Source organism: Ictidomys tridecemlineatus, unplaced genomic scaffold, assembly GCF_052094955.1.
Source record: "Ictidomys tridecemlineatus isolate mIctTri1 unplaced genomic scaffold, mIctTri1.hap1 Scaffold_97, whole genome shotgun sequence".
Lineage (NCBI taxonomy): Eukaryota > Metazoa > Chordata > Mammalia > Rodentia > Sciuridae > Ictidomys > Ictidomys tridecemlineatus.
The window spans coordinates 321,629-331,727 of NW_027526179.1; positions in this window are offsets into that span (position 1 = coordinate 321,629).

The window sequence follows — 10,099 nt, forward strand, 5'->3', positions numbered from 1 at the left end:
CCCGACTCCAGGGGAAGGCCCCTCTAACTTGGGTGTTGGAGGGGAGCTCCCCCGCTCCACACCCAGGGGAGAGGGCACTCCCCCCTCCAGGGACAAGGCCCATCTAACTTGGGTGTATGTGTGTGTGGGGGGAGATCCCCCCTCTGCACCCAGGATAGAGGGCACTCCCCCATCCAGGGGCTAGGCCCCTCTAACCTGGGTGTCCAGGGGAGCAACCCAGTGCACCCAGCATAGAGAGCACGGCCCCCTCCAGGGATGCGGCCTCTCTAACCTGGGTGTCAGGAAGAGCTCTCCAGCATACCCAGGGTGAGGGGCACACCCACCTCCAGTGGAGAGGCCCCTCTAACCTGGGTGTCGGGGGGAGTTCCCCAGCGCACCCAGGGCACAGGGGAACTCCCCCCTCCAGGGGGGAGGCGCCTCTAACCTGAGCGTCCAGGGGAGCTCCCTTGTGTACCCACGGCAGAGGGGCACTCCCCACTGTAACCCTAACCTTAACCCTCCTGGGGGAGGCCCCTGGAAGCTGGGTGTCAGAGTGGGGGGTTGAGCTCCCCATCCACCCCTCACCCAGGGCAGAGGGCACTCCCCCCTTCGCAGCGGAGGCTTCACCAACCTGGGTGTCGGGGTGAGGGGGGAGCTCCCGTCCCCAGTCCGCACCTAGGGGAGAGGGCACTCCACCCTCAGGGAGGAGGCCCCTCCGACCTGGGTGTGAGAGGGGTGGGAGCTCCACCTCAGCACCCAGGAGAGAGGGCATTTCCTCCTGGAGTGGAGGTCCCTCTAACCCCGGTTTGGGGTGGGGAAACTCCCCTCCACACCTAGGGAAGAGGGCTCTCCAGACTCAAGGGGCGAGGCCCCTCTAACCTGGGTGTGTGGGGGCGCTCCCCCATCAGCACCCAGTGGAGAGGGCACTCCCCCCTTCAGATGGGAGGCCCCTCTAACCCCGGTTTGGGGGGGGAAGCTCCCCTCCACACCTAGGGAAGAGGGCTCTCCAGACTCAAGGGGCGAGGCCCGTCTAACCTGGGTGTGTGGGGGTGAAGATCCCCCTCCGCACCCAGGGGAGGGAGCACTCCCCCCTCCATGGGGGAGGCCCCTCTAACCTGGGTGTTGGGGGGAAGATCCCAATCTCCACACCCAGGGGAGAGGGCACTCACCCCTGTGGAGGAGGCCCCTCCAAGCTGAGTGTCCAGGTGGGGGTAGCTCCTACCACCCACCCCGCACCTAGGGGAGAGGGCACTCCCCCTTCCAGGAGGGAGGCCCCTCTGACCTGGGTGTCCTGGGGGTAGGAGCTCCACCTCCGCACCCAAGTAGAGGGCATTCCCGCCTCCGGAGGGAATGCCCCACTAACCTGGGTGTGTGTGGGGGAACTCCCCTTCTGCACCCACTGGAGAGGGCTGTCCTGACTCCAAGGGGAAGGCCCCTCTAACCTGAGTGTTGGGGGGAGCTCCCCAGTGCACCCAGGGCAGAGGGGCACTCCCCCCTCCAGGGTGGCAGCCTCTCTAACCTGGGTGTCAGGGTGAGCTCCCCGGCATACCCAGGGCATTTCCAAACACATGAGAGTAGCATTACCTTGTTATTAAAGAGGCAATAGCAAAATGGAAATTATAGAGCTCTCCATCCTGATCAAGTGAGACTTATTCCAGATACACAACATGGCTTAATATTTGGAAATCATTCAATGTAATATAATTCAATATTTTATATATTTATATATATTTTAGTTTCAAATAAAAGAGAAAATCTTTTTTTTGTTTTCTAATATTTTATGATTAGTTGTTCAAAACATTACAAAGCTCTTGACATATCATATTTCATACATTTGATTCAAGCATCAACAAATTTCTACAAACCATGATTTCTACAAACATACTGAATCAGGTGGACATATACAATTAAAATATATCAAGTTTTAAGATTTTTTTTTGTAGATGGACACAATGCCTTTATTTTATTTATTTACTTATGTGATGCTAAGCATCAAACCCAGTCCCTCACACGTGCAGTTGAGCACTGTACCACTGAGCCACAACCTCAGCCCTTTTAAATAGATCAATTTTAGGCAAGGAAATAGAAGATGCCATCAAAAGCCTATCAACCAAGACAAGCCCAAAAGCAGATAGATTCTCAGCTGAGTTCCACCAGACATTGCAAGAAGAAATAATACCAATATTCCTCAAATTTTTCTATGAAATAGAAAAGGAGGGAACCCTTCTGAACTCATTCTATGAGGCTGTTATCCCTCTGACACCAATTGCAGACAAAGACACATCAAGGAAAAAACTTAAGACCAATACCCCTGATGAACATAGACACAAAAATTCTCAATAAATTCCTGACAAATTGTATACATAAAACACACTAAAATACAGTGCACCATGACCATGTGGTGTTCATCCCAGGGATGAAAGTTTGGTTCAACACATGGAAATCAATAAATCTAATACATCACATCAATAGACTTAAAGACAAGAATCATAAAATTTTCTCTATAGATGTTGAAAAATATAGAATCATTTCATTTTCAAAACAATAGAAAAACTAGGAATAGTAGGATCATACTTCAACATTGTAAAAGCTGTCTACACTAAGCCCAATGCCAGCATCACTGTAAATGGAGAAAAATTGGAAGCATTCCTCTAAAAACTGGAACTAGTCAGGGATGCCCTCTTTCACCACTTCTATTCAACATAATCATTGAAATTGTAGCCAGAGAAATCAAGTAAGCAAAAGAAATTAAATGGACACACAAGGAAAAGAAGAATTCAAACTATCACTATTTGCTGATGACATTTATAATACCCCCAAAAAATTCCACCAGAAAATTTCTAGAACTAATAAATGAATTCAGCAAAGTATCAGGATACAAAATCAACACCCCAAAATCAAATGCATTCCTATATATCATCGATGAATCCACTGAAAAAGAAATTATGTAAAGGATTCCATTAACAATAGCCTCAAAAATTAAATATCTGGAAAAAATCGAATAAAAAGGTAAAAAAGCTCTACAATAAAAAGTACAGAACCTAAATAAAGATATTGAAGAAAACCTCTGAAGATGGAAAGATGCTCCTCAATAGGCAGAATTAATAGTTTAAAAAGCCATACTACCAAAAACATCATACAGAAATAATGCAATTTCTATTAAAATCCTTATGACAGTCTTCATTATAATATAAAAGGCAATTATAATATATTTTTTGGTAAAATAAGAGCCCCAGAATAGTAAAAGCAATCTTTAGTGAGAAAACTGAAACAGGAGGCATCATAATACCAGACCTTAAACTATACTACAGAGCTATAGTAACAAAAATGGCATGGTGTTGGCACCAAAATAGACATGTAGATCAATGGTATAAAATAGAGGACACAGAGACAAACCCACATAATTTAATATGATTTTCTCATACTAGACAAAACATTCACTGGAAAAAAAGATAGCCTATTCTTTCAACAGATGGTGCTGGCAAAACTGGAAATCCACATGTAGCCAAATGAAATTAAACCTACATCTCTCACCCTGCACAAAAATCAAATCAAAGAGGATCAAAGTTTTAGGCACTAGAACAGAGACCCTGAAACTAATAGAAAAAAAAATAAGCACAAATCTTCACCACTTCAGCCTAGGATCTGACTTCCTTAACAAGACTCATAAAGTGCAAGAAGTAAAATCAAGAATAAATAAATGAGATGGGTTCCAATTAAAAAGCTTCTTCTCAGCAAAGGAACCAGTAAAGTGAGGAGAGCACCTGCAGACTGGGAGAAAATCTTTACCACATGCACCTCTGATAAAGCCCTCATCTCTAAGATATATTAAGAACTCAATAAACTTAGAACCATAAAAACAAATAAACCAACAAATAAATGGGCTAAGGAACTGAACAGATACTTTATAGAAAAAGAAATACAATTGATCAACAAATACATGAAAAAGTGTTCCAAAATCTCTAGCAATTAGAGAAATACAAATGAAAACTACTCTAAGATTTCCTCTCACTCCTGTCAGAATTGCAATCATCAAGAATACAGGCAACAATTAATGTTTGTGAGGATGTGGTGAAAAAGCCACACTCATACATTGCTGGTGAAACTGAAAATTGGTGCAACCACTATGTAAAGCAGTATGGAGAGTCCTCGGAAAACTGGGAATGGAACCAGCTTTTGACCCAGCCATCCCACTCCTTAGTTTATATCCAAAGAACTTAAAATCAGGGCTGGGGATGTGGCTCAAGCGGTAGCGCGCTCGCCTGGCATGTGTGCGGCCCGGGTTCGATCCTCAGCACCACATACCAACAAAGATGTTGTGTCCGCCGAGAACTAAAAAATAAATATTAAAAAATTCTCTCTCCTCTCTCACTCTCTCTTTTAAAAAAAAAAGAACTTAAAATCAGCATACTATAGTTCCTATAGTTCCTGAATAGATGAATGGATAAATAAAATGTTATATATATATATATATATATATATATATATATATGAGTGTGTGTGTGTGTTTCAATGAAATATTACTTAGCTTTAAAGAAGAGTGAGATTATGGCATTTAGTAGTAATGACTGGGGTTGGAGAATATCATGCTAAGCAAAATAAGACAAACTTACATAAAAAAGGCTGAATGTTTTCTCTAATATGTGGATGTTATTTCACAATAAGGTAGTGGCACTAGGGAAGAATTGTATTACCTTAGATTAGATAGGGGGAAGTGGTTGGAGGGGAGGGGAGGGCATGTGAGGCTAGGAAAGATAGTAGAATGAAACAGACATTATTACTGTAGGTATATACATGATTACATGACCAATATAACTCTGCAACTTGTACGCTCAGAAAAATGAGAAATTATATCACATCTCTGTATGACATAGCAAAGTACATAACTGTATTCTAATGTCATATATAAGTAAAATAAATAAAAACTCATTAAAATTGAAATAGATAAATGTAAGTCAAATATTAAAAAAACTCAACTGAAAAATAATAATACATCGAAAATCACATGAATGGACTCATAAGAGTTTACAGTAACAAAAGCCAGAATAGCTTGAATGATAAAATGTATATAAATAGTGAATTATATTTCACAGAATGAAAAAATGAGTATAAACTGATATGTAAACTGCTATAGGAGAGTTCTTCCTTACAGAATTCACATTAATGAATGAAATAGGCAATTCTTTAAAAAATCACCATTACAATACTGTAATAATTGTTGCAGAAATTGACCACAATGGGTGCTAAAAATAATGGACAAAATATTAAGGAAAATCAATATATTTGCATGGACTAAAATGAACATCAACCAAGACAATTATTAATTAAAAAAGAAAATTATTAACTTTAAAGTGGAGAATTAGAGGAATCACCAATAAACCAGGCATGGTGGTGCACACTTACAACTTGAGAGTTTGAAGCAGGATTATCACAAGTATGAGACCAGCTTCAGTAAATTAGTGAGAATCTCAGCAAGTAAGCAAGACCCAGCCTCAAATAATAAACAGGACTGAGGATGTAGCTCAGTGGTAAAGTGCTCCTGATTTCAATCTCAGTTACCCCCCCCCCCCGAAAAAGAAATCACCAGTATATGACTTATCAACATTATATATCCTCCGATATAATTCATTGAGAAGGGCACCATAGTCACTATTATGTTATTCTCAGCAAAAACAAATATACTCAAAGTAGTCACAAAAAATACCACAGAATCCAAAAATGAGTGACATAGTCCAAAATATCTGAACAGGACTTTTTAACATAGCATGGTCATAAAAGAAAAGGAAAGGAGCTGTCGTTGTGGCTCAGTTGTAGAATGCTTGACTAGTATGCATGAGGCACTGGGTTTGATCCCTGGCACCACATAAAAAATATAAACAAACAAAATAAAAATATTGTGTCCATCTACAACTGAAAAATATTTTAAAAAAGGAAAGACTTTTAGTCCTTCAACTAAAAGACTTTTATCATTTCAAATTTTCACAGATTGGAGGAGGCTAAAGACACATGACTATTAAATGTAATGTGGAATTTTGAAACATAAATTGGACATTAGATAAAAAAACAAGTGCAATAAAACAAATCATTAAGTTAAAATGATTGTAACAATATTAATTTCTTGATTTTTACCATTTTTGTTAATATTAGGGCAAGTTCAGTGCAGGATATATGAGAAACTTCTACTGGTTTTACAGTTTTGCTATAAATCTAAAATTCACTCAAAATGAAAAATAAATTAAAGATATTAGTGATACATTAGAATTCCTTTTGACATGATTACAAATGCATGGGGTATGATTTGCTCCACTTCTTTATTAAATTCTTACCCTCATCCTCTCCTCCTCCTGTTCCTTTTCCTTTAATGATTTTTCTGCTAGTTACTTACATTTATTTTTCTCAATTACTCTCTTGTGGATACACATACGGATATACACTGTATTATTGTGGATATACACTGTACTATATTAATATTAGACTTTTGAATGAAAATGTAAGAACTTTCAAAATAAAAAGTATATATTTTCCTATGGCATTGCTGTTTCACAAAGCTCTAATATGACAACCTTTAGTGATACACTAAGTAGAAAGTGATATGAATTTAAAGTCTTCAGATAAAAAAAAAGAAAGTCAGAAAATAGGCAAGTAGAGCCATAATATATCTAGTATAAATAGTTAGATGCTTTAAAAACAAATGACAACTTAAAATTAGTCAAACATTTTCAAATTCATTTTCTCCAATGAAAATCAGAGCAGATTCAGTTTGTGATAAATGTCTACTTACATCTATTTTCTATCTTATTTTTAAGCCTATAAAATAATCTCAAGTAATGTAGCATTAAGTAAATCACAGGGAAAATACAACTTATAAAAAAGTATAGAGAATTTTTGTTTAAGATTTTTTTACACCATAACTTTAATTAATTTATTTATTTATATATGGCACTGAGTATTGATCCCAGGGCCTCATGTATACTAGGCAAGCATTCTATCACTGAGCCATAACCCCAACCCATATTAGGAATTCTCTGATATGGAAAAGCACTCAAAAATTATTAATCGTAACACATACTAAAATCAAAAGAAATAATTCAAATCCTCTTACCAATTTCAGCAGGTCTGATTTTGTTCCCTCAAATGCTAAGTTTTCTGAGTCTTGACAGGTTTCTTATGTCCTTTTCTACAATAGTTATACTATTAAAGCGAAGATAGAGACTGGTGAGAGAATCTAACCTATACACCACTGAAGGGATTTCTCTCAGTCTATTATGCTGTAAATCAAGCAACTGCAGCTTCTTCATGTTATCAAGAGAGTCAGGCAGACTGGTAAGTTAATTTTTACTTAGAGACAGTATCATGAGATTTACTAGACAGCCTACTGCTGCTGGGAGGGACTGCAGTTTGTTACTGTATATGTAAAGTTCTGTTAATTGAGTCAAGTGTTTTATTGATGCTGGCAATATGTGCATAGACCTCTTGGATAAGTCCAAACACACTGAATTCTCTTCCAGGCATTTATTGCTCTTTAGTCACTTCTGCATTACTGGATTTTCTTCCTAGTCCCATGTGCAGGACTTGGCCACTCAATCGTATTGTCAACTGAAAAAGCCATCCCTAGTTGGGCAACACTGGAGACTTTTTTCCATCTTTGTCATCTTTCCCTTTGGTTTTAGAATCTTTTTCATGGCTTTCTGTCCCCAAGTCTCCAAAGGCCTTTGCCACCTTTTCTCTTTCCTTGACTGATGGTACTTTGGGCTCTTTCTTTTTAGAGTGTTTTATTTTCCTAAACTACTAACTCATGGTGACTTAAACTTGGAAAAAAACCACAAACTTTTACATTGTTTGCTAGCAATCAAATTCAAAGATGAACAGACACCTTACACAACACCTGTCTGTCACATGTTGGATCTAAAAGCACTATTACCATTTCTGACAACTCATTCCAACTGGTAAAATGGTGCTGGTCAATCAATTTATTAGAATTTCTGAAATATAATAGATAATATTAAATTACCTTCTGTTAAAATTTACATTAAGTAAATAGCCTAAGAAAAACAATCTTAAAGTGAAGGTTGCTGTGGAGAGCAGTGACAGAGAATGGGAAGCTTTGGCTGAGATTGGGGTCTCTAATGACCTCATGGCTGTGGCATACCTGTTACCTTGGAATGTTTCTGTGCAAAGGTGCCAGAGTCCCAGTGGCTATACACTGCATGAGGAGACTCTGTCCTAGAGACTTACTAGCCTCAATCTTGATCTCAGACACACAGCTACTGGGAACAGAGGAACTCTCTTGCTAGAAAACCACAATGTTTCACCAGTCTGCTGCACCTGGACCTGTGCACCTAACAGTAACTTCAGACAATGGACTTTATATAAAAACAGGACTATGCAATATATATATATATATATATATATATATATATATATATATATATATATATATATATATATATAATTACTATGACAATGAAGCACAGAAGTATTCTTAGGTAACTAGTTTTTTTTTTATCTTGTAAAAGAAAAAAACATTTAAAAATTTAAAAATGAACAGCATATATCCACAGCCTATATTCCTAACCAGCACCCTAAAATTGCTCTATCTGCAACTAACTATAGCTTTAGAAAACAGGAAGGAGAGGGTCATTATAATACAAAATACTTGAATGAAGATGTGAATTTGGTGTTAACATACCTTATATACAAACAGAGATATGATAAATGGTGGTATAAAGGTGAATTAAGAATTGTATGCAAAAAATAAGAGAAAATAGGAAGGGTTTCAAAGTTGATAAAAGAATGGACCAGCAGTGTGACAAAAGAACAAACAGAACAAAATGATATGAATGGAAAAAAGTAAATAGTTCAGGTAAAAGAGTATTAAAGTATGCACTTTAATAAGCACTCTAATTGATTCTCATACAGGTATATTGGAGGGCTCACTCCTGACCAACCATGACAGAGCAATCTCCAGTGATGTCTGTATTCTAGGAAACAGGAGAAAGATCAATAACAGGGAAATTACAAAAAGTTCAAAGTAGAAGAAAAGGTAAGTAAAACCTTTGTGAAGGGCATCAGTCCTCCCTAAGCATTTTTAAATTTAAAATAAATTATTCTTATTTTTAACTCTTGTTAACTCTCATAAAACTGCTTGGTTGGCATGCATCAAGCCTCTGGGTTTGATCACAGGAATGGGGTAGTCACTTAAATTATTTTTATTGCTAATCTCTTAATAGCAAAACTTCTCCAGGTAAGTGCTTTTGTGTTTCATACATAGAATAATTATTAGGAGATGAATTAAAGTTAATGGACCAAGTTCTCAAACAATATTTCACCATTTCCTTACTGAGAAAAAAAATATCCCTGAATGCTTTTGAGATATTGATTGAAATATGGGGAAAATATAAACTTTGCACACATTTTCTAGACACTTAAAATCATTAAATAGATTTAAGTTTTATTTTTTTCTGAAAGAAGTGATAATAATTTGTTACATTTGTTTTGCATAAACATAACTTTATATAATTTTATATAAAGCATTATTCCACTTTGAATTTTTCTGTCAAAAGAGCTGAAATATAGAAGCATAGTCCAATGTAATTTATTTAGAAAAAATAAACTTTCTTTCTTTTTGAGAGGGAGATACAAGAGAAGTTTTGGAAAATGAAATAAAACCATAGATTTGCAGACTAACAAACTGATTTTTAACTATGATTTCTCAGGATTATAACATAGAATATTTATTTTTATGATTTCTTGATACTGACTATACTGGTTTTATTTTTTCTTATGAAAATTTTAGGAGAATTCTCTATGGACTCTGTATGCAGAAAAGTTTCTGAAGATTTGAAGTGGTAAAGGTTTTCTACTTTATTTTGTTGTAAAACAAAGATATGTAAATTATTTGAAATTGCTGAAACTCAAGTATGTTATCCTTAAAAGAATATGAAATCATTTGTAGGAGTTTATCCTGTTTCATGCAGTCACAGTTACTAATAAATAAAAGTAACATAGTTTTTTTGTTTTAGATATTTTAAATTATTTTTGTAAATCTAGAAGATATTTAAATGATATTCAGTTTTTTTACTGTTTGTTTTGCTAGTAATAATTTACATGTATATTGTAT